General features: G+C 36.8%; 2 pseudogenes; both read left to right on the top strand.

Annotated features, from left to right (window-relative positions):
- The first annotated feature begins 201 nt into the window (after positions 1–201).
- LOC132305668 (small nucleolar RNA R71) lies at positions 202–300 on the top strand (annotated as a pseudogene).
- A 15,531-nt stretch (positions 301–15,831) lies between these two features.
- The window catches only part of LOC132303397 (uncharacterized), a 35,239-nt pseudogene continuing 25,425 nt past the window's right edge, over positions 15,832–25,645 (top strand).

Below are 25,645 nucleotides of genomic sequence, written 5' to 3' on the forward strand. Positions count from 1 at the left end.
ACACTCTTCCTATCTTGTGAATTTCTACCATTCTTGGATGATAATGTTCTATGCAAAGAATTTTCACTCATGCTCTCATAAAGACGCCACACGTCATCCTCATGCCTATCAATGTATGAGCCACCCATGGAAGCATCAACCATGCCTTTGTAATTGTCCAATAAGCTCTCAAAGAAATATTGAACTAATTGCCATTTGGGCATGTCATGATGTGGACACTTCCTAAGCAATTCATTAAAGCGTTCCCATGCCTCATGAAACGTTTCTCCATCCCTATGTGAAAATTCCCGAATTGAGGTTCTCATAGCATTGGTCTTAGAAACCGGATAGTACTTCTTCAAGAACTCTTGTTGCATTTCTGTCCAAGAATTGATTGAAAAAGGCCTAAGATTGTTAAACCAATACTTTGCTTTGTCTTTTAAGATGAATGGAAAAAGTTTGAGTCTTAAGACCTCTTCCGGCATGTCCGTATATTTTACGGTAGAACATACTTCTAGAAACTCATCCAAATGCTTGTAAGGTTCTTCACTTGGAAGTCCATGATAGTTAGGAAGCATTTGAATGGTTTGTGGCTTAATTTCATAGTGATGTGCTCTAAATGGTGGCAATTGAATGCATGTGGGTGCATTGTATTGATTAGGCACATAGTGATCTCTTAAAGCAAGTGGAGGATTAGCAATTTGAGGTGCAACATGGGCACCTTGATTTTGATTTCCTTGAATGATGGGAGGTTGTGGAGCATACATTGGCCTTGGCATTCCAAATGGAACTTGGCCTTGTTGTTGTTGTGGTTGGTGAATGAATGGCCTAGGCATGTCTAATGGTGCTTGAATGTTCTCATGATGCACATTTGGATGGAGGATACCTTGTTGGTCTATGTGACCAAGGTCCTCTACATGCTCTTCATTATGTCCTTCCATTGATGAAATGGATTGGGTAGAACTAGAACTTCCTCTTCCCCTAGGATTTCTAACTACGGATTCAAGATGTAAATCAAGAGGGACAAGAGTTGGTCTTAGTGATCTACGACCATGCATGCACAATGTAAAAACACACAAACACAATGAATGAACAAACACTTCGACTTCACAACAATTTGTCTAAGAATTTAAAAACAAGCCTCCACGCGGGCCGACAATTTAACTAAGGGATTGAGTAAAGAAAGTCTCACAAAGTTCCTTTAGCACTTCAACTCCAAATTTATAGCTTAGCTTAGCAATTTTTTAAATTTTTAGCATTTTTCCTTGCTTGCTTAGCCCCTTTGCTTGAATGCTTCTTTGTTTACTTCCTAGCTCAATGCTCCTTGTCAAAGATGAACAAACACAATAAGTAATCAAAAGAAAAATAAAAACAAAGTAAAGATACGATCAAAAGAGTACTAATTCCTAATGAATTCCACAAATACGACGTTGCCTAATCCCCGGCAACGGCGCAAAAAACTGATGGTGTGTCGTCCTACCATAAGCTTGCATTAAGGCGAGGGCCAAGTTTTACATTTATAAAAGTCACTTCTACCTTCACTAAAAATATAGTTAGGGTGAGTAAGGATCATCCCAAGGGATTAGAATCGAATCTGGTTGTGGAATCACTATTAGGGTTAGTAGGTCGAGTGATCAAACAAATAGTTGGTTGGTTGATTAAACTAGAGAGCAAATTAAACTAAATAATTGAATGCAATAAAGAGTAAGTAAGAGAGAGAGATCTTGGGGTTTAGAGGTCACCACCAAATAATACTTTTCTACACCCTTAACAAGTGACTAATGAGGGAAATGTGTGTTGCAATATTGATGTGTGTGTGTGTTTGGTTGATTCAACTAGCAACGATGACCAATTAAGTATATATTGTCTAAGCAACATGTGAAAAACACAATATATATAACAATTAAGTATATATTGTCTAAATAGCATGTGAAAAGCACAATATATCTAGCAAGTCATTAATCCTTACATTAAGCTCACAAGCCAAATACACCACAAGGTTAGAGACATACGCTATTTGCATTCAAAAGTATGGAATATCAAACAACAAACATGGATTGTCCTCCCATCTAACAACTATGCTACCACTACACTACAATTAAGCTAATGACATGAAATTAAACTAATTAAGCTAAGGGAAAGGCACAATCCATTAAGAAATGAGCATGAACCATCAAGAAAATTACAAGAGCATTCCATTAAGCACAATGTTTTGACAATTTCTAGATCTATGGCATTAATACACATAGACATGCATCAATAACACAAGAAATAGAGACAAACACATGAACATCTATTCTAGCATACATAGACATATGGATAGAATGAAATGATCAATTGGAAGCATTAAACTATATAAATCATTGAATAAACAAGATCTATACATATAAAAGTGCCAAAACATGTATTACAACACTAATCCCTCAATAATACACAAAATCAAGATATAGAAAGCATGTTTGGGGCTAACTCTAGCCCCAAGAGGATGTCTAGCCACTCATGGTAGTGTTTCTCTGTGATGGCCCAAGTTTTGTAAACCCGGTGCGTCAGTGATGACCAAAAGATGACCCGATAATAGATCCAAAATGCGGAAGCAAAAGGTGAAACAACGGTCTCTAGAGATACAATGCGTCTCTAAGACACCAATGTGACCCTCAATGAGGTCACGGAACCCAAAGGAAACAAATGCAGAAGTGTTGTTTCAAAAATGGACAAAAAGAACCTAGGGGCAAAATGGTTATTTTGTAAAAAGTGGATTCAAGTGTTATCAAGCACACCGCTGGAAAGACAATGAAAAATTAGACAAGTTCAAAAAAAAATTCACTTGAATCGGAGTCCGGACGAAGGAGAAAAGCCCAAAAGAAGAATTGACGTCGCGACGGCCCGACGAGGACAACCCACCACTGCTACAACTGAGAGTGAAAACGGGCATCTAAATGGACTTTTTTGGAAAAACTCAAAGAAGAAACCCCCCCTAAAATCAAGTTTCCTACCCTGACCATGGACGGAAACAAAAAGAAATGCATTGTAAAATGCCCAAAATGCCCCCAAGAAAATCAGGTCAAGAGGAAAAAAAACTAATCCGAGCTACTGCCCAAGTTTTGGAAATAGGGCTTCAGGAGGTTTTTAAATTGTCTAAATTGAAAAGTCAATCTTAAAATGCACCCACAAAACCTCCGGAAGTTTCGGATCGGTCGTGACGATTTTCAAAAAAAAGTCGATGAATAATACCAACTACATTTGTACTAAAAATTTGCAAAACCTGGCAGCAAGGATTTTTCGGAAAAATATTAATTTTTGAGGGCCAAGATGATGTTTTCTGGAAAAACACAAAGAAGAAACCCCCCTCAAAATTTAGTTTTCTACATGTTTCCGAGGAAAAATGAAAAAAACGCATTGTAAAATACCCGAAATGCCCCTGGAACAGAATAGGGTAAAACTCCCTAAAAATGCTACTTAGAGTTTTTGTTTCATCAAGGAAGGTATTGTTTGCCAAAGTGAGCATGCAAGTGTATGTAATATGATAAAATAGATGTGCTACAATGGCCTATGGCTTCATTACAATACATTTACAACATTTGACATGTCAAACCTCCAAGTTAGAAAAATTACATTTCATAGACAAATCATGAACATGCTAGCACTTGCATGTGAACAAGAATACTTCTAAAGAAGCTCAACTCAGCAAATCACCCAAGCAATTGCAATCTCAAATCTTGTATCCTGTACCTGAAATATGCCCCAATATCGTAGGGGTAAGTAACATAAAGCTACTCGTAGGAAATGAGCATGCATCGACTTACATTTTACAAGTGTACATGATTTAATTATTGTGGTTCATTCCACCTAACGTCTATGTCAAAGGTGAGACTCAGGGAACATCCTAGCTACCTAAGATCATTTCTAGCATAAAACACATCCTTTATGCAATTTTAACAACACAAGAGCATGCTACACATAGCAACAAGATATAACATGCTTACACAAAGCAACCAGATAGAAACATGCTTACACAAAGCAACTAGATATAGATTCTCAAAGTTATCAACTTGAAATCTAAATGCTAAATCAACTAAATATAGCAATTTAGTATGGATGTACTTAACAACATCAAATCGTCAATAGCCAAAACCACAGTCACAATATAAACATGATTGATAACTTGGAATTGAATGCGAAAACAAATATTGGAAGACTTGGACATCAGTCAGATGAGACCGATACAGGGCTAATTTGGAGCTACTAACCCCCAGGTAGCCTACCCAACGCACGAACTTTTCTGGACTAATTTGGAGCTACTAACCCCCAGGCAGCCTACCCAACGCACGAACTTTTGACTTAGATAACTCTTGTACCCGTACTAGAGCCAAACCCTAGCCATCATGCAATGTCCCAAGTGGTTCCAAAATAAATAGATAAGTTTACAACTTATATACGTATTGAATAGTACACGAAACTACCTTCATGCACAAGTAGGCTGAAACCACACAACACATGCTCTAAATCCACAACTACTATAGGATGACAATGTCGAATCTTCAAAGCGCGATTCGTTACGCGCTATAACAATATAATCCAATATTGAAACATAACTCATAAATCCATTATAAGTCAAAAGTCATGCTTTAAACATACTATCAATGTCAAATACATGAGTTAATCAATAATACAACAGAAACGGAATTTAATCAATAAACTAATTAAATTCCCTAGGTTTCAAATCTCAATCAAATGGCCTCCAATTAATACATGATAAACAATATAGTATGGTCATTACATACACCACATCAAAACTCGATTAGGCCATAAGAACAATAAAGTGGAATTTAATTAAATCATGATAATCAAATCCCTAACTTCTAAAACAACATCAAATGGTTCTAAATTAACATATGCTAGAACATAAGTCATAATTATCACAAATATCAAGTTAAACACTTAATTAGGCCAATGAAACCCTTAATTAGATTTTAATTAATCATTTTAATTAAAATCTCTAGATTTTTATACTTATCCAAATGCTCTCAAATTAAAGTATGTTAAACAACATGCAAAGACATAATTTAAAAGCATATCACAAGTCAATTTTATGCTAGGTACGACCATGGGATTTAATCTTTCACAAAAGATAAATCTTAAATAAAATATGCAATTCTTATTCAATTAATCCCAATTTAATATATGTTGACAAACATATTAAAACATGATTTTCTAACATGCCACAATTCCATTCTAAGTTATACACATCCTTGTGAATTAAATTTCATACAAAGTAATAATTATTACTAATTTTCTATAATCGATACAAGGCATGCAATTAAGTTGTATAATCATGCTAAACACTCAATACAACACACACAAAAGCCTAGAACATCCCCTACCTCAATTTGAGATGAAAATCTCAAAGCCACCAAATGGAAACCGCTCCGAATCCGACGAAACTTCTAGGTTTTGTTGGGGACTACACCATGCACATAATCCCCAAGGAAGCCCCATCAAAATTACAACTTGACTTCAAACCCAAACTCAAAGAATGGTCAGAAATGGGTTCTAATAAGGGTAAAAGAAACGCGTAGTCAACACGAACACTAAACGCAAAGGCTCTTCTATGTTCTGACGAAAGAATGAAGCTCAAAAGAGGAGAGAGAAGGTGGCAGCCTCCCTTGGGCTGCCATGAAAGCTTCAGGTCGTGCAAGAGAGTGGGGAAGATGAAAAAATAAAATATCTCACCCCCCTTTTATAGAAATCTCAAAAAGTGCCCCGAACGGGCCTGCCGGGTCCGAAAAAGTGAAATTTGAGCAGATGCACTCAAATGACAAAAATTTGTGAACAAAAAAGATTTAAAATGAGAAAATATGAATAACGGAATAAACGGTGTCAAAAACTGAGTCTCGAGCAAAAAGTTATGCCACAAACAAGTTTGGCGCTAACCGGGGCCAGAAACTGGAAAACAATGACCAGAAGGAATTTCTAAGAGTAAACGACTCGACGAAAAGTGAAAATGAATCCCGTACAAGGATCCAGGCTAAAAACAAGGCATTTAGCAATAACTTTCATTAATTGCACAACGGCCCCTCCAAAAAGTGAAAACTGCACTAATGGCCCAGAATGAAAATATCTTCCAAAAATATTTTCTTAAAAACCCCTGAAATAAAATATCTTCAAAAGATATTTATGAAAAACACCCCAAGAAAAGAAAATAATTTCAAAGAATTTTGCATCCAAGCCCCTATGGACACCGGGAGCAACCAGAGTACTTTCTTGCAAAAGTAAAGATACGTATTTCGTGGAAACCACTCAAGATGGAGATATATGAAGTCAAAAACCAACTTCAAACACAAGAAGTGTGGTTATGCCAACAAAGTTTCAAACGGAAAAAAGACAAAATATGGAAAAGGACGAAATAGGGAAAACGACGAAAAGTGAATAGTGTCGAAAAAACGAAAAATGTGGAAACTAATCGGTTCTCAAAGGAAGTTGTCAATCCACATAAAAGAGTCTCGGAAATCACTCCAAAGCACTCGAGACGACACTAAGCGAAGAGGAACTGAACTCATAAAGGAAAGACAACGGAAAATATATATATATATATATCCGTGAAAATCCGGGTCATTACATTCTCCAACCCTCAAAGGCTAACTCCATGGTAGAGAATTGCTCCTTGGTTGATGAAGAGTCTCCAATGGTGTCTCTAGCCTCCTCCTCCTCTATGCTTTCTCTCCAAGAGTTCTACAAGATATGATATGATATGATGTGATATGATGTAAAAAGTAATCCTTATCCTTATATAGGTAGGTCAAATGACACCCAAAATAAGCTGGGGTCTACAGCAAATATTCCCCAATGATTGGATAAAGGACAACTTTTTGTTAGCTGAAAATTTAACTTTTTCGCACTGGAGGAAGTTCGATCGATCGAACCTTGGACTTGAATCGATCGAACATGGCTGAGATCTATCGAACTTAGGCTGGATCGATCCTCAATGGCGGCGCTTTTTGGATAAAAAAAAATCTGAGATATTTTGAAAATATTTTTGGGAAAAGGACAAAAGTGGTTGGTAGGATGGTACAACTACATAAGATCAATCATTTGGATAAGGACAAAGTAGTTCGATCGATCGAACTTTTGAGATCTCTGAAAATGTCATCATGGCTCTGATCCATCTTAAAGTGCTGAGATCGATCATATTGGATCGATCGAACCTTGATCTGAGATCGATCGAAGATGTTGAATTCCACCTTTTTCTTCCTTTTGCTTCCACTTGGCTCCTTTCTTTGATTCATCCCAGAATTGCTTCATTTCTTCTCTTATTTGGCTGAGTTAGCTTATTTTCGGGATAAGTGCCTGAAAATGAAAATAACACGAAATCAATCTAAGACGGTAAAGTGAGATAAATAAGGATACTAGAATGCCTAAGCTTAAGGGGTTTAAATACGCACTTTTCAGCACTCATCATTTATTTCAAAGATATTTGGAAGTAATGGATTGAAATGAGTAGTACGGACAAATTTTGAAAAAAAGAAAAAAAAAGTTTCAATATGATAATGTGATTCATTGTCTACTAATTAATATGGATCCATCCAAATTTCTACATGATTTCAATTTTAAAGTAGCAGGTTGTAGGTGAAATTTTGTTTCAAAATTAATAAGCTCAAATCAATTTTATTTTATTTTATTTTATGTCATCTTGCTTGTTTAGAAATTGGTGGAGCAAAATCTCTAAAGAAAATGAGACTCTAAAATAACTCTTAGCACTTCTTGAGATTAAGAATTACAATCCCAATTAATCTCTATCTTGTTAGTGTTCTTATAAGTTATCTTTCATTATTTCTTTCGTCTTGTGTGTTCGATTCTTATTGAGTGGTGAGGGAAGCAAGGAATGAACCTCCCCATGGAGGTCAAGGTGGAAGGAGTGGATCTTCATTACTGGAGATGAAAATACTTGTGTGAGCAACATTTTTATTACGGATTGGTTTGATAATTTGAATTTTTATTTTTTTTTGTATGATATTTAGGGAATAATTATATAAAAACTTGTTTAACTACCTTATGTTGCCAAAATATTTTTTTTTTTTTTAAATAATAATAATAACAGTTGTCTAATGGTTTTGCTCTTTTGTGTAAAACAGGTTGAACTTATCTTACAAGAGACCTTAGTATGTAAATGTCAGCATGTTCTTAGCATAGTGAGGTGCTAACATGATTTTCCTTGACCTTGGTTATTGCATAATCTTGTTTGGAATAGAAAGGGAAAGTGTTTTGTGTAAAATGGATTGAATAGATTATGTTTGTATTGTCTAGCTAAAAAAAAAATAGTTTCCTGCTCATTGTGGAATGAGTTTACGTAGAGTGCCTGCTCCTAGCTTTGTTGAACGTGTTAGAATAAATTTTAAATTTTGTTTATAGAGTTGATGTACTCTAAATGCTACAAAACTTTTGCCATATGTAGCCTTATTGGTCTAATTGTTCTTAGAAAAATTTGAGGATCATTGGGCAGGTGATGATTTTTATAAAAATCTCATAGTGGCTGTTGTCCAACTCATTTCCATTGTTTGTAAACCAGTTTTGAAAATTTTATTTGTGTCACCTTCTAACTTTAGATAATTATTAAAATTTCCAGGTCTATAGTCCTTTTGGTCTAGTTCCTAAAATCCAAGGCCTCTCAATTTTGTTAGCTCTGTAATTTTCCATCATGGTTAAAGTTTGTTACACCATCGGATTTCAGTTCAATCATTATGGCTGATCTTCAATCTAAAAACTGGTTTCATTGGCGAAGTTTCATCTGCGGGGATTGATTTGGTCACGTTAACCTTTGAGTCTATTTTAGTTTGCCTTGTTTCGATTAAAATCGAATTTTTTACGAATTTTTAATTAGGCACTGAGCAGAATTTTGTTCTAACAAGGATTGTTGTCCTAATTTCTTTTTATATCATAATTTATCGTGCCTTATAAATTTGGGGCGTGACAATGAACTTGTTGACCGGCGCATGGTAGTCAACAATATTCAAATTGAACAGATGAAAATCTACTTCAAGTAATTGTTGAAAAGTTCCTGTTATTCCCCTCCAGAAATCTCTCTAATATGGCACCAGACTGATTCACACTCTCTTGGTATTATTTTTGCATTTTTGATGATTATTTTTGCTATTAGTTCTGAGTTTTGCTATTAGTTATGAAAGACCTAAATAAATATATGAAAAACTAATATGAGAAAGAAAATAGTTTTTACTTTAACATTGTTTCAAATTTTCAATAATTTTAATCTTTGAATTTTGTTTTTTTAAATACTTTGATTCCACTTTGGCAAAGATATATCATTGTTACTGTTGAGGGTGAAATTCACGCGGTCCGATACGACACCGTTTTCCTACAAGAAAGAGAGAAGAAGATCAATGAACCTTGAGGGCACCGGTGTGGTGCCTGCCAAGGGCTCTCCGATGGTCAAGTTAGTCACCGAAGGTCTAAAAAGAAGGCGGGAATTTAATAATAGTTTTTTTGTCGTCCCGTATTCCCGAGTCGTCGTCCTATTTATCGTCGCTTCCCTTATTCTCGATAAGGGAATTTCATCATCCTCATCCCATGGGACTTATCCAATGGAAATCTTATCTTTGATAAGATTTGTCATCATCCCTATGGAAATCTTATCCCGCATAAGATTTGTCATCATTCTTATCCATGGAAATCGTTACCTCTAATAATAAAATATTATTGTTGATCACCGAATAGTAGAATAAATTTTTTTTTTTTCTGCCCTGGGAACGGTACCCGCAGGTACTGTTCATATGAACAGTAGAATAATAATAATAATTTTTTTTTCCTGCCCTGGGCATAATACCTGCGCGTACTATTCCCGCAGGTACTATTCATATAAACAACTTTTTTTTTTTCCTGCCCTGGGAACAGTACCCACGAGTACTATTCATATGAACTGTACTTTTTTTTTTTGGTACACTTCCCTTAGGTACTCTGCCCTGGGTACTATTCTTAGTACCCTTGGGTACTCTACCCCTGGGTATATTTAGTACCTTTGGGTAATCTTCTCCTGGGGTGCTCTGCCTCTGGGTACTATCTTTAGTACCTTTGGGTACTCTGCCCCTAGGTACTAGTTTTACTCAAATCGTCACTCCTTTAATAAGGGAATTAAATTTTACGAGCTTTACTCAGCTCACCCCTTTAGTAAGGGATTTTTATTTATTATCCCTTATTGTAAGGGCTGAGGGTCCTTGTAGTACATGACACTCATTTATGATCCCTTATATTATGGGGATATGGATTACGGAATTCATTTAGTCCGGGTTCTTGTAATACAGGACACTCATTTACCATCCCTTATAGTACGGGGATACGGATTACGGGATTCACTCAACCCGGGTCCTTTTAATACAGGACACTCATTTACTATCCCTTATAGTACGGGGATACGAATTACGGGATTCACTCAGCCCGGGTCCTTGTAATACAGGATACTCATTTACTATCCCTTACAATACGGGGATACGGATTACGAGATTCACTCAGCCCGGGTCCTTTTAATAAAGGACACTCATTTACTATCCCTTATAGTACGGGGATACGGATTACGGGATTCACTCAGCCCGGGTCCTTGTAATACAAGGCACTCATTTACTATCCCTTATAGTACGGGGATACGGATTACGGGATTCACTCAGCCCGGGTCTTTGTAATACAGGACACTCATTTACTATCCCTTAGAGTACGGCGATACTGAACGTATAAAGATAATTGACCAAGAGTCAAGGCAACTGAAAAGAATTTTATTAAAGACCATCATTGCCTCAAGGCTTATTAAAAACAAAATAACACGTGAGGGAGCTACCCTCCATTTAAAATGATTAACTAAGATGGCCCCAGTCTTTATTGTGAATGACTTGATAAGGCTAATTCCAGCCGTAAGACAATTTCTAGTCGGTATACTCATCTGAGTCCTTCTCATGATATGTGCTATCGCTTTGGATGAAGAAAGATCTCTTATATTTGGTATTATATTCATTCCTGGTGACAGGGGCTGGCCTCTTCTTGTCATCTCCTTCTTCACTCATGGTGTCTTCAGCATTGATGTGTTTTTGCGCTCTGATCAGCAACTCTATCATGTTGGTGGGAGGTTCTTTTGATAAGGAGAACAAGAATCAGGAGGTTTGGAGTCCTCCTATGAAAGCGGTCAAAGCTAACTTGTCGTCCACCTCTTCTACCTGTAACATCTCTGCGTTGAATCGGGTGATGTATTCCCAAATCGACTCTTTCTTTTGTTGCTCCACGATAAACAGGTAGGTAGCTGACCTCCTATACCTCTGACCTGTAATGAAGTGGCTCACAAACTGCTTACTCAGTTCTTCAAAGGTGTTGATGGTTCCTGGCTTTAGCTTGTTGAACCAAACTCTTGCTGATCCCTCAAGTGTAGTGGGAAAAGCTCGGCACATGATTTCGTCTGGCACTACGTGTAAATGCATAAGAGCTTGAAAAGTTTCCAGGTGATCGAGGGGATCTTTGGTCCCATCGAAGCTTTCGAACGAGGGCATCCTGAACTTGCTAGGTAGTGGACATTTCATAACGGTGGGACTGAACGGCAAGTTGGTCCTTTGTACCAGGTCATCTACGGCGGCAGGACCTTTCCCTTTCAGAGCCTACATTACATCTTCCATTTTCCCCTTGAGATCCTCGATCTGCAGGTCGAGATAGGTAACTTTCTTTGTCTTTTCCTTAAGACAGAAGACTGTGTTTTCAGGAGGTCGGGAACTCCGTGGGAGAGATGGGTGGACCACCTCTCTATGTCGGGTTCCCACCTGGCTTTGTTCCACTTCAGTCTCATTTTGGGAGAGATGATTATCTTGCTCTTCAAGATTCCCATTCCCTCTGTTTGGATTTGAGAGATCTTGTCGTAGCAAGTTTTGTTGAACCGGTGGAACAAGATATTGCAGGATTGCTGCATTTTGCTGGATCAACTGGTCTATACCCTGACTCAGAGTTTGGACCTGCAGTTCCAACGCTGCAAGCCGTGTCAGATCATTTGGGACGTTCAGGTTTTCACCCGACTCTACCCTTTGACCAGATCCCTACGACGGTGTTCCTTCGGTAACTATACCGGACTACAAACGTATATACCCAACAGAGTAATTAATTGATTCAAAGGAATCGTCGTTCCCACAGACGGCGCCAACTGTTGAGGGTGAAATTCACCCGGTCCGATACGACACCATTTTCCTGCAAGGAAGAGAGGAGAAGATCGATGAACCTTGACGGCACCAGTGTGGTACCTGCCAAGAGCTCTCCGACTGTCAAGTTCGTTGTCCCTTATTCCCGAGTCGTCGTCCTATTTATCATTGTTTCCCTTATTTTTGATAAGGGAATTTCATCATCCTCATCCTATGGGACTTATCCAATGGAAATCTTATTATTGATAAGATTTGTCATCATTCCCATGGAAATCTTATCTTGCATAAGATTTGTCATCATTCTTATCCATGGAAATCGTTACCTCTAATAATAAAATATTATCGTTGATCATCGAAAAGATTTGGCGGCTAGTCAACACTTGGTTGGCTCTATCGTTATGTCAAAATAGGTTTATTTTTCCTTATCAGTTACCATGTTGAAATTTTTTTTTAAAAAATAAAAAATTATAATTCAACAAATCTATAAGCTTTAACAAAACATGATAATAATGATCAAAATAAGCTTTAACTAACCCTTACATCTTGGTCATTAAAGATTTAAAATGGCATTTTGGTCATATAATATTTAAAAAGTTGGCATTTCGCTACTTTTTAACCACAAATAAATGGAACAAGGTGATATGATGGAGTTTTATAGAAAGTAATGAATGTCTTTAAAATGGCATTTTGGTCATATAATATTTAAAAAGTTGGCATTCCGTTACTTTCTAACCAACCACGAATAAATGGAACAGAGGTGATATGATGGATTTTTAGAAAGTAATGAATGTTCTAGATAGTTTTTCTAGTATAAGGTATATGACTATTTTGAAATAGTAAGGCTCCGTTTGCTTAGATGGAAATAAGTAAGAAATGAAAGAAAAGAAAAAAAAAATGAATTGAATGAAAAGAAAAGTAATTTTTTATCATATATTTCATATTTGATTAGCATGAAAATTTATTCAAGAAATTGTAGTAAAATATTAGTTTGTTAATTTGGATAGCTTGAAAGTTAAAAGATTTTGATTATACATAACAAAACTATTCTTATGATTTCAAATACTAAATGAATTTGTTTTTGATAATATTTATTTTTAGTAAAGAAATAGTAAAATGATGAATTATTACGTTTAATAAAATAATTATTTATATTTAAAATAAGACTTCATAATATTTTCTTAGATAGAAGTACAATTAATTATTAGTTAAAAATAAATAATTAAAAAAAAAAAAAAAAACACAAACCAGAGATGAAGAAATTGACGGCCATACTGATTTTTGGGAGAGATTTGATTGTATGTTATTATTGTCGACCATATATGAAGCTGTGGGTGGAACTTAATGGTGAATTCACGATTAGTGTTTAAGGAAATTCCGAGCCACACTAGGTGGCCCTACATAAGGTTAGGTCACTGCATATGATACTCACATCCCCTGGTAGATCAGAGAAATTATTAAATGGCCATGAACCATTAACACTTGGTGGATTAGTTAAATATAGACTCTAAGATTGAGAAAATGGCGCTACAAGAGTGTATTAATAAATTATAAAGTTTTATGATCAGAAAGTTCTCATTGAATTAGTCCACTAAGTGTCAAATATATCAGGACCATTTAATAATTTCTCGGTATTATCGGTAGCCGACTTTTCGAAACGATGATGCTGTTCTGCATCATTAACTTATTCAGCATCATTAACTTATTGGATAAAAAGGAGTGCTAATTGCAGTAGCACAAGCAACTGTCCATTCACGGTCGCAGTTAAAATTGGTTAATTTTAAATGCATTAATTATTTGAATTTCTATTTTTATGGGACTCTACTAACATTACTCTTTAGACAAAAATACCATTTTAAATTATCAAATCTTTATTCTTCTCTTCTTCTCTCCTCTTAATCAAGGATGTGTGGTTATGTGAATGGATTCTGAAAAAGGAAAAAAATATAGATAAGATAATTCATTCACAAGAGATGGATGAATTCGAAAAATAATAATAAAAGGAAGAAAAAAAAAAAAAAAAGAAGAAGAGAGTGAGAGAGAGAAAAAAAAATCTAAAAAGAATAAAAAAAAAAGGTAAAAAAAAAAATCCATTATATATTTTTTCCTTTTTTGTTTTTTTTTTTTCCTATATATATATATATATATATATATATATATATATATTTCTTTTTGTTTTTATTTTTTATTTTTACAGCTATCCTTGTATAAATGGATCTTAAAAAAAGAAAGGAAATAAAAGAAGAAAATAATTCATTCACCAAAAAAGAAATATATACGTATATAAAAATAATTTTGTTTTTTTTCAGAATCCAATTCTTATGAATGGATTATCATATCTTACTTTTTATTTTATATATATACATATGCGCACACATCCCTACATGAATAGATTAAAAGAAGAGATAAAATGAAAGACATAATTTAAAAAAAGTATTTTGTCTAAAAAATAATGTTAGTAGAGTTTCGTAAAAATAAAAACTTAAAATAATTAATCCATATAAAACTAACCAAATCTAATTACCACTATGAATAGACAATCATTTGGCGACTGCAATAAGCATTCCGCGTAAAGAAAATTGGAACCTGTCAAACGAAAATATTATATATTTTTGGGTAAAGTGTATTAAACCCCCCTGAACTATTGGTCATTTGCAAGAAACTCCCCTGAACTATGATTTTGTTGCAATTTACCCCCTTGAACTATTGATCATTTGCAAGAAACCCCCCTAAACTACAAAAAACCCCCCTGAACTATGATTTTGTTGCAATTTACCCCCCTGAACTATGATTTTGTTGCAATTTACCCCCCTAAACTATGATTTTGTTGCAATTTATCCCCATAACATCAACTTTCGGTACCGAAAATTTTGAAAGACCAGTTTACCCTTATAACACGTACACTGCGTCATTTTAACTTATACACTTCTTACTTTTTTTTTCTGTCAAAAGATGTCTTTCACCCAACACAACCCAACACTGAGAGCTAGAAAGAGAGAGAAAAGACTAAAGAAATCCGAGGTCGGCGGGATGGCTCGATCTCGGATGATGGCGGCTTGTGCTCGGAGGACTCAGCTGTGATGAGAGCTCGATTGACTCGGCCGTGAACTGTGGAGGCGGCGGCGAGCTCAAGGGGGCTCGGCGGTGAACTGCAGACGGCTATGTGCTCGAAACACGGACGGCGATGTGCTCAGCTATGGAGATGGCGGAATGGGCCGGTGAGATTGGAATGGATGGTGGAATGGACCGGTGAGCAAGGTGAGCTGAACGGCGGGCAAGGCGGTGACGGCGATGGGCTGACACAACGGTGCAGAGAAGTGCGATATATATGGCCGACGGATCTGGCTAGTGGTGCAACGGCTATGATCGAGCTACGACAGGAGACCCACCGATCCCAGCAACAAATTCCTCTGCTTCATCGTCCATTTCAGTCAATCAATTTGCGTGGATGGGATAAACTGCAAAAATATATATAGTTCAGGGAGGTTTTTTGCACATACCCTAATAGTTCAAGGGGTTTTTTACAACTTTTATAGTTCGGGGGATTTCTTGCACATACCCCAATAGTTTAAGAATTTTTTTATAATTTTTATAATTCAGGGTTTCTTACACATACCCCAATAATCTAGGGATTTAATACACTTTACCCTATATTTTTTATAAAAATTCCTTACACTAAGTAATATGTACAGACCATGACAATGATCCCGAATTTTCAATTGCCAACTGAAATTGCAAATGCCGTTAGGGCATAACAGTCCGGTGAGGCTCCGATGATGCTCCTCTGCTCAAGGTTTTTTTTAACATATACTAATTTTCAGACGTCTGCTTGAAATTTTCTTGCCAATTGTTGACTTAGAAATGGGACAAACGTCCAAAACAGAGCGAGTTGGCTCGTTCACACAGATAGAGAGAGTCATACACTCATACGGTGGTGGTGGGTTGGTGAGTTTGAAGAAGAACAAACGAACAGAGTACGGTGAGTCGGTAGTAATGGAGGCGGAGAAGAAGAGCTCAGTGACGGTACTATTACACAATGCCTTCATCGTCACTATGGACCCCCAAAGCCGAGTGTTCCGAAACGGCGGTATCGTAATTGAAAACGATGAAATCAAAGCCATCGATCAATCCTCTCACATCCTCCACCATTTCTCTGCCAAATCCTAGTCCCTGGTTAGTAGTTACCATCTCTCTCCACACACACATATATTCATGTACACATATAAGAATATCTAAAAAGATTACCCTTTGGTCATCAAATTTGCTTTGATTGGGAACAGTTCTCAGTAGAAATCAAATCCTTTGGAATTTTTTAGTCTACACATAGATTTATGTTCCTGTGTGTGTATATATATGTGTGAAAAATTAATTGTTCACATATGGTTGAAAAATTAGGACAATTTTTTTAATTACATTGAAGATACGGAAACTTAGCCCTTGTTCTTCCTCTCTGTCTCTAGGGTCTACACACAGATTTATATATTCATGTACCCGTTTGCTTGAAACTTCAAAAAAATGTGTGTTTGCATATATCTTCTTTACAGTTGTACACAAATGGTTGAAAAATTGGGACAAATTTTTACTTAGATTAACGGCACAGAAACTTGTCATTTGATTTGATGTATTTGTGACTTCCCTCCGTTTGTTGTGGTTACATATACAGGGTTCATCAACACACACGTTCATACTTCTCAACAGCTCGCTAGAGGGATAGCCAATGACGTTGATTTGATAACTTGGTTGCACCATCGCATTTGGCCTTACGAGTCCAACATGACCGAGGAAGATTCATACATCTCCACTTTGCTTTGTGGAATCGAACTCATACACTCTGGTGTGAGTATTATTAATGATCACAAGCTAATTAATGCTGGATGGATTCTTGTTTTGATTTATTAAAATGCAAATGGTTTGGGTTTGTGATGTGCTGAATCAGGTGACCTGCTTTGCAGAAGCAGGAGGACAGCATGTATCAGAAATGGTGAGGGCAGTGGAGTTACTGGGCTTGCGCGCTTGTTTAACACAGTCAGCTATGGACTTCGGGGAGGGTTTACCGACATCTTGGACGAAATTGACTACCCATGATTGTATTCAGGTTCTTTGTACTTCCATTCTTATCTTTTTGCAATGAATTACAGAAAAACTATGTGAATTGTGTTTTTTTTATGATATTGCAGTTTCTTCTCATTTATACTAGTAGATCAGTAGGTCTTATTTCTGATGACATGCTTGATTTATTCATTCACGTTGAGGCATGCAGACATCTTGGATGTTTGTTTGATCACAAAAATAACATTCAGCAACTGTTAAAGTGTCAATTGACAACTCTAGGATGTAACGATTTTGTTTTCTTTTTTATTGAGAGTTTATGTACTTCATGAGTAGTACAATGTAACCAAACTATTTTGTTTTTCTCTTTTTTAAAAAAATTGTTGTTAGAGAAGAATATAGTTTATCTATTTCTGATTTTATGTTTTAACATGCACATTGTGGGTGATCTTTTGTTATTTTTTATTGATCATACAATCCAATACAGTCGAATTGGTGCATTTTGCTGATATTTACCAATTAAAAAGTATGTTCTTTTCTTCTTTGGCACATTTATTACATGCGCGATTTTCCACATCGACCTATACCTCTCTTGGCAGTTACAGTTATTTGAGTTAGACTTGAAGGAACTTGTTATGTTTCCTTTCCCAACATAAACTAGTGAAAAAACTATCAAAAAAGTCTTGCTCACAGCTCAACTGACTCAACCCCCATTCATCCTCTGCCTCAAAACTAGATGGCTTGTGATTCCTATCTGATGTATCCAAACAAAATGATACTTCAAGTAAAACATAATATTTTATTTGCAAAACACTAGTTATTTTAGTATAGCTTGAAAAACATTTGTAATTTTAGTGGGTTCTTAGATGCAACAAGTCCTGCCTGTCTACTGGTTTTGAAAAAGTTTAGTTTTTTTTAAGTAAGGCTTCCTAACCTTTCATTCTTCCAATAAATCTAGTTTTGGTTCCTGAGAGGCTCAAAGGAGGAGGACGTTTGTAGGGCTATAACGTCTTACTATTGGAGGTTGTACACCGAGGGAGCTTGTTGGAGACCTCAGTTAGACAGCTTAGAGTTTGATTGCATCTTGGAGGCAGGCAGATAGGAGTTACAGAGGCTGTTTGGGGAAGAGGAGGTTTTGGCGGCATTGAATAGCTACAGTGGGGATAAGGCACACAAACGAGATGGCTTCACGATGGGGTTCTTCCTGGGAAGTGGTTAGAGGAGACATTATGGCGGGCTCCATCACTTACACACTCACGGTAGTTTTGAGAAGAGCTGGAATGCTTCCCTTGTTGCCCTCATTCTCAAGAAGGGTAGTGCTGCGGACGTGAAGGACTTTAGGGCTATTACTTGGTGGAGAGCTTGTACAAGCTAGTAGCCAAAGTCTTAGCTCTACACCTAAGAGGAGTCATTGATGAGGTGATTTCGGAGTGTTAGGATGCATTTGTTGGAGAAGACAAATTCTGGATTTTGTCTTGATTGCTAGTGAGTGTGTGGACTATAGGTTGTCTAGCGAGGCTTCAGGAGTGGTGTGCAAGCTGCACATAGAGAATACTTATGACCATGTTAGTTGGAGGTTTTGTTTTGTTGTCTGTCGTGGAGAGGATGGGGTTCGGAGATACTTGGAGGAGATGGATATGGTTTTGTATATCTACAATGTGATTCTCGATGTTGATCAATGGATCTCCGGATGGATTCTTTGACAGTTCTCGAGGGTTGTTGTTGACCATAAGGATTCCATCCAAGGACAATCTATGTGTTTTGATGATAACAAACCATTAATGGTGTTTAAGGACTAATGTTCACATTGAGTGTTATAGATGATTTACATTCAAAGAAGAACCTTAATGAAAATCATAAACATCATTCAAAGTATTCAAATACCTCAAGATCACATCAAGGAAAGAAATAGATACAAAGAAGACTTGAAGTTGCAAGGAAATATAGCATGGACTACAACGAGCAAGAAAGTAGCTCTAAGAAAGGAAGAAAGCAAGACTATCTCAAAGCCTACACGATCGTGGACAAAGCATGAAGATAGGGGTAGATAGGTTGGTGAGTGTTTAGGATTCATTGTCAATTTATTTATGAATCTACTTGAAGCTCATCTCTATAGGACCATGCATATCATTCATCATTCATATGTTCTTATATCCATTAACAATAGACTATGCACTTTATTCATATATAATTGACATATGGAGTCTTTGCTAAAGAATGAGTTACTTCAAGCTTCCTTAAGATTTGAAAGAACTCAACACTTGTGCTAGAATGGTAGGACCATGCATATCAATTAAATGATTCACTTTGGTCTCTAGAGAGTAAAGGTTAAGGCTTAGAACTTATATTGCTCATCTATAGAAGACTTCATCACCATGACTTGGTAACGGACTTTAGGACCTTAGAATACGCCTCATGAAAAACTGTGTTTTTGGCTAAGTATGAAAAATGGCTAAGTGAGAAAAATGGATATTTGAAATAATGATTATTTCAAAATAATTTTCCCCGGTAATAACTCCTTACACTTTAAATAGCCTAAACTGATTTTATAGGATTTTTTCATTAATTCTACATTAGCCTACACGGAGGATCAAGTTTTACCAAAACTGTCGGGAACCCTAATTTGTACTAAAACCGAATTTCTACATTTTGATTTAGTTGGATTTCAATTTTCTTATATTTTTTTATTGAAACCAAATGGGGGGTACTTCCTTATTTACATTATAAACTTAAAGTAAATGAACATCTAAAAATAGTAAAGACATTTACTTAAATATTTTCAATAGAAATAAGCTGTGTGAAATAGTCTTGTGCAGAAACCAATAGCAGACCACGGAACAATTTTCATTTTCTGGACAACAATAGTATTGTACGTGAATAGTAGTATACGTAAACAGTACCATATGAATAGTATTATACAACCATATGAATAATACTATACAACTGAACATTTTTCATTTTCTGGACAGCACAGTACTGTACGTGAATAGCAGTATACGTGAATAGTACCATATAAATAGTATTATCATGAATAGTACCGTATGTGAACAGTACCCAAATAGAATACCGTATGTCATTGCATACCTCATTTCTCTGCAGATGTCATTGCATACCTCACCTCTACCAACTATATTGACCTTCTCTCACTATAAATATGGGCTAAACTTTGAGAAATAAACACACACCATTTGAGAGACATCATATTGCATTAGAGAGCTTTTGTTCTCACTTTTTCTCTTCATCTCTCTTATTCACTCATATACAAACCTTGAGAGATTTAACTAGGGATTCAAAGGGCTTTTGCTCTAATTTGAATCTTTATAGAGCTTTTGCTCTATTCTATACTTGAGAGATCTTATTGAGTTCATTAGAACTTTTGTTCTTCACTTGTATCATTTTCTCTCATCCATATCATTCATAGAGTTTTAGCTTCACTTATATTTATCAATACTCTAGTTGTGAGCTAAAATTTGTACATCTATCTTTGAGAGATTTCTTGTACTTCATTGTTCTTGTTACTATCTATTGTAAGGGTTGGTTTGACCCACCGGGTTGGTGCGACCCAAAGAAAGCCTAGGAGAAGGGTGTTCTCCTAGCAAGGAAGAGAAGTAAGGAGTTGCTTCATGTAAAGGGTTGCTCTCCACCCGTAAGGAAAAGCCATAGTGGATTGGGAAGTCTCAAGAGGGGTCTTGAGCCGAGGACTAGGAGTTTCTGAACCTCGCTAAAATCGCCGAGTCATTGTTTGCAATTTCTCTTCCCTTACTCTTTTACAATTATGTTATAAATTGTTTACTTTCATATCTTGATTATTATATAATTGATTAGATTTTTTATCAGAAATTATAAATCGATAAATTGCCAAAATTGGCCATCGACTCTATTCACCCCCCTCTAGAGTCAATTCTTGGGTAACAGTTGTGTTAGGGATCCGTTGTCCCAATTCATATTCATCCTTGTGATGGGGGTTGTTAGTAGATTGGCAAGGAGGGGTGTGGAGTTAGGTTACATCAGAGGCTTTAAAGTGGGGAGGGACTCCCCGAATTAGCTAGAGATTTTCCACCTCTTGTTTGCAGATGATACCATTGTTTTGTGACACGGATAAGTCGCAGTTAAGATTCTTGAGATGTGTTATGGTTTGCTTTCAAGTAGTTTCAGGGCTGAAGATCAACCTCGGGAAGAGTGAGATTGTGCCGGTTGGGGAGGTTGTCGATATAACCTTATTGCCTAACAATTGGGGTGTAGTGTTGGGTCGCTTCCTATGATATATTTTTGATCCGTGTCGTCTTTCTCTTTTTTTCTAACAAAATTTTATTATTATTATTTATTTATTTATTTGTTTTATTCTTTTGCGCGTTGCCTTAGGGTTTTGTTGACCCCGAGGTAGGTTTCGGTGTCCGGAACCGATTTCCGGCACCACGTACATTACGTTATTTAATCTTTTACTGCCTGCGTAAGTCTTAATTTTATAAAAAAGTATGCTCGTTTATATTTATTTTTATTTTCTAGGGGTATGAATGCATAGTTTCTTCGGAAACATTTTTGTTTTTTGGGGTTATTTGTGTAATTAAATTTTGAGATATTTTGCCTTAGGGACCTCTTAGCAAATATTCTTTGAGATATTTAGTGGAGTGACTAACTTGCAAATGGGGAAAAGAGTGACAAGTGTCACTTTCTATGGGGTAATTTGTTGACTTACCATTGGAACACTTGTTGCCTTAGGATAGTGACAAGTGTAAAGCCTAGATTGATTCTTGTGAGGAGGCCTAAGATGGTGACAAGTGGAGGGTGGATGTGCGTGTGTGTGAGAGAGTTAGTGTTGGTGTAGTTTATTTGACTTTTAAAGGCATTTAGTTAGTGGAAAAGTTCGAGATAGTTGTCTTCCTTACAAAAACCACCATTGATAAACCTTGAAACCCTAGTCTCCATTTATGAAATTTAACCCCCTTCCCTTGGGATTTTGGTCTTCCACCTTGAAAACAAAAGTTCCTTCTCTTCCTTCTCTAGAACAGCTTTTCTCAGTTTCTCCATTTACTTTCGTTTGCCTTGGATTCTAGAGGAACAATCCTCTAGTGAGGTACTTTGATAAACCCTGAAACCCTAGCCTCCATTTCTGATTTTCAACCCCCTTCCTTTGAGTTTTTGGTCTTCCACCTTGAAGACCAAATCTTCCTCACTTCCTTTACTAGAACACCTTTGCTCGGTTTCTTCATTTGCTTTCATTTGCCTTGGATTCTAGAGGTTCAATCCTCTAGTGAGGTAGGGGATGTCGTATGTTTATACCCTTAGTGTTTTAATGTGTTCTTGAGGTTAATATACATTGTATGCATGTATTTCGAATTCTAGGGTTGTATCTAGATGTATATTGCATGAAATTAACTTAGGGCTTTATATTGTTTAAGGCTTTTACATGATCTTTAACTTGTATTAAATTTGTTTCATTAGGTGATGTTTTGAAATCTAGAGATTTCATTAGTGTAATTTATAGAAATTCTAGATAATCTTTGTCAAGGATTTAATTGTGTATTTTATACCATGTTGTTTAAATCATGGATTTGAAACTTATAGTATACTAGCATGAATGGATTTCATAGATTGATTATATAGTAGTAGCTTGATTTGATTTATTTTGTGAACTTGTTTATGTAATTGCCATTGTAGTTTTAATGACTTGATTGTGTAGATATTGAGTAGTTTAGATTGTTTTTGTATTATGACATTTTGATATATTTACTTGTGAGTAAATCATGGTGTGTGTGTGTGCGCCACTTTGGCCTTAGGAGTATGGTGGTCATCATTTGTTCATCAAATTCATTTAGTTATAAGTTGTGTGTTTACGACATGCATAACATGATTGAAGGATAGACGCTATCCGAATATTGAAAAAGTGGACATCGAGTCTATTGGGTTGAAAGTCCCAAGGAACTCTAAGCCATTGGGGTGTGGAAGCGCACCATTTGTTTGCATCGGATTTGATTCCGCAGTACATCTCATTGCATCATGGAGTCGCATGTGTGAGTTGCATTATAGTGGAGTCTGTGTAAGTTGAATTGTAGTTCTTGGAGTGGTGTAAACTTCTCATTATTCTATCTTTGTGGTAGTTGTTCTTCCAATATTTTCGTGGTGTTTGATTTCGCATTTCATTTCAAGTTGATAACATTGAGTCGTTGTAACTTGCTGTTTTGTATTAGTTATTCCAATGTTATTTAATTGCATCTCTTATGGTGGATTGTGTTTAAATTGTTTCAAATGTAGCTTTAGGATGATCCCTTAGCTCCACACTGAACTTAGACGTTAGGGAGCATGATGCACGTGTATCTGTTTATATTACATTGACAAAACCGTTAAAACTTTAGGTTATACGCATGCGCATTATCCTACTGAGTAATTCGTTTACTCACCCTAGTTGATTTGGGTTTTTTTTAGGCAAAGAGACACTCTTTTCGGACGCTCACCTTCCCTAGCTTGGCTTGGGCTCATTTGGTTAATTTTGTATAACTTTGACATGCAAGTGTTAGCATGATTTTATTCTCTTTGATGTTGTTCAATGTATCACTTGTTTAGAATCATGATTTGTTTTCTTTTTGACATGTAATATAAACCTAAGTACCTTATTTTAATGCTACTTCAACATATATGTAATGAGGCCAAGGGCCAAACTTTTTTGATGTATTGAATGTATGTCAAATTTCAGCCAGTTTTTACTTTCACGACTTAATTAATCTTGAGGGCATTTTGGTCATTTTAGGTTGCATATTATTTTTGGTACGGACCATAGCTGATTAGAAGACTCATTTTTTTTGGGGGGGGGGCGAAAAGTCCCGTTTTAGCCTTGAAAATCACGTGTTTTCAAAAAGCAAACTGCTCGCAGCCAAATCAGTCGTACCGAGCACATTTGGGCAATTTTTTGTAAAACTTCATAAATTCATATCTTTTTCGTTCTAACTCCAAATCAAGTGATTTTTGAGGCAAAGTTTATTATTTTTTCGTTGTCTATCCAATGGTATGCACAACAGCATACACTTTTTTTTTTAAAAGACCATTTTACCCCTTGCACATTACTTTGTCCGTTTTAAAACTTTAGCTTTCGCGTTGTTTTCTTTTGAGTTGAGGTGGTATCCATCTCTAGAGACCCTTTCTCTTTTCTTGCTTCCGCATTTGGGATTCGTTATCGGATCAGTTTCAGGTTACTCGCTAACGCACCGGGTTCTTTGAAATTCGGGCCGCCATAATATTTGGGTTTGCCACTGGGATCTTTCCTCGAGGAGTGTGTCTGTTTGGGTTCCAGTGGTGGAGCGTTTTGAGAGGAGGTTAGCAGGTTGGAAGAAGTAATATTGAAAGAGAGAGACAGAAAGGAAGGGAGGGGGGGGGGGGGGGGGGGGGAGGGGTGTGCAGTTTGGGGGGTTTTAACTCTTATGAACTTCCAACATATTATTTCTCTTTTACAGGTCCCTATCTTAATTGTGAGGAGAACTGAGAAGTTGAAAGGGAACTTCTTGTGGGTCAGCATGGGAGATTTTCTCAAATTCCATCTTGTGAACTGGGAGCATGTTTGTAGGCCTATTCAGCTAGGTGAGTTGGGTATCAGAAGGTTGGAGCTGTTCAATAAGGCCTTGCTTGGGAAATGGCTTTGGAGATTTGGGGTGGATAGACGTAACCTTTGGGGGAGGGTCATTGCCACCAAATTTGGAGAGATCAGGGATTGGATGGTGTTCCTTATAGGTGAGGCAGCTGGCAAGGGTGGGCGTTGGAAGGCTATTCGGAGAGGATGGGACGAATTCTCCAAACACATTCGGTTTAGGGTGAGGAGTGGGAGGATGTCAGCTTTTGGACAGATGTGTGGTGTGGGGATCGTTCGCTAGCATCCACTTATTCGTGTTTCTTTTGGATAGCCATGGACAAGGAAATTATGGTGGCCAACCACTATTGCTTGATAGTGGGAGGATGCTTTGGGATGTCCAGTTTGTGAGGCCCTTTCAGGATTGAGAGTTGGGAGATATTGGTGAGTTGTTGGCCCTGCTATATCATCAGAAGTTGGGAGGGGTGGAGCCTGATGTGTTTGGGTCTGGATGGAGTCTAGCCATTTCTGTTTTGAGGTGCGTGCTTTTTACCGAAGTTTGATGGATGTTCGTGGGCCTTCTTTCCCTTGGAAGGCAGTGTGGCACCAAGGCACTGCTCAAGGTGGCCTTTTTTGGATGGACAGTGGTTCTATGGAGGATTTTGACTATTGATAATCTATGAGGAAGTGTCAGATTATTGTCAATTGGTGTTGCACAGTCAGTCAGCTTCTCTTGCACTACCCGATTGCTTGAGATAGTTGGGCTACGCTCTTTGCCCTTTTTGGTGTCAATTGGTTTATGCCAGAGTCCCCACAGGGCATGCTGGAGGATTGGAGAGGGTGTGCAGTGAGGAGGCCAGTCCGAGATGGTTGGAGGGTAAATTCCCTTTCTTTA

This window comes from Cornus florida, unplaced genomic scaffold (assembly GCF_030987335.1).
Source record: "Cornus florida cultivar Cherokee Brave unplaced genomic scaffold, ASM3098733v1 CherokeeBrave_3.0.0_Hap2_Chr04, whole genome shotgun sequence".
In the NCBI taxonomy this organism is placed as follows: Eukaryota; Viridiplantae; Streptophyta; class Magnoliopsida; order Cornales; family Cornaceae; genus Cornus; species Cornus florida.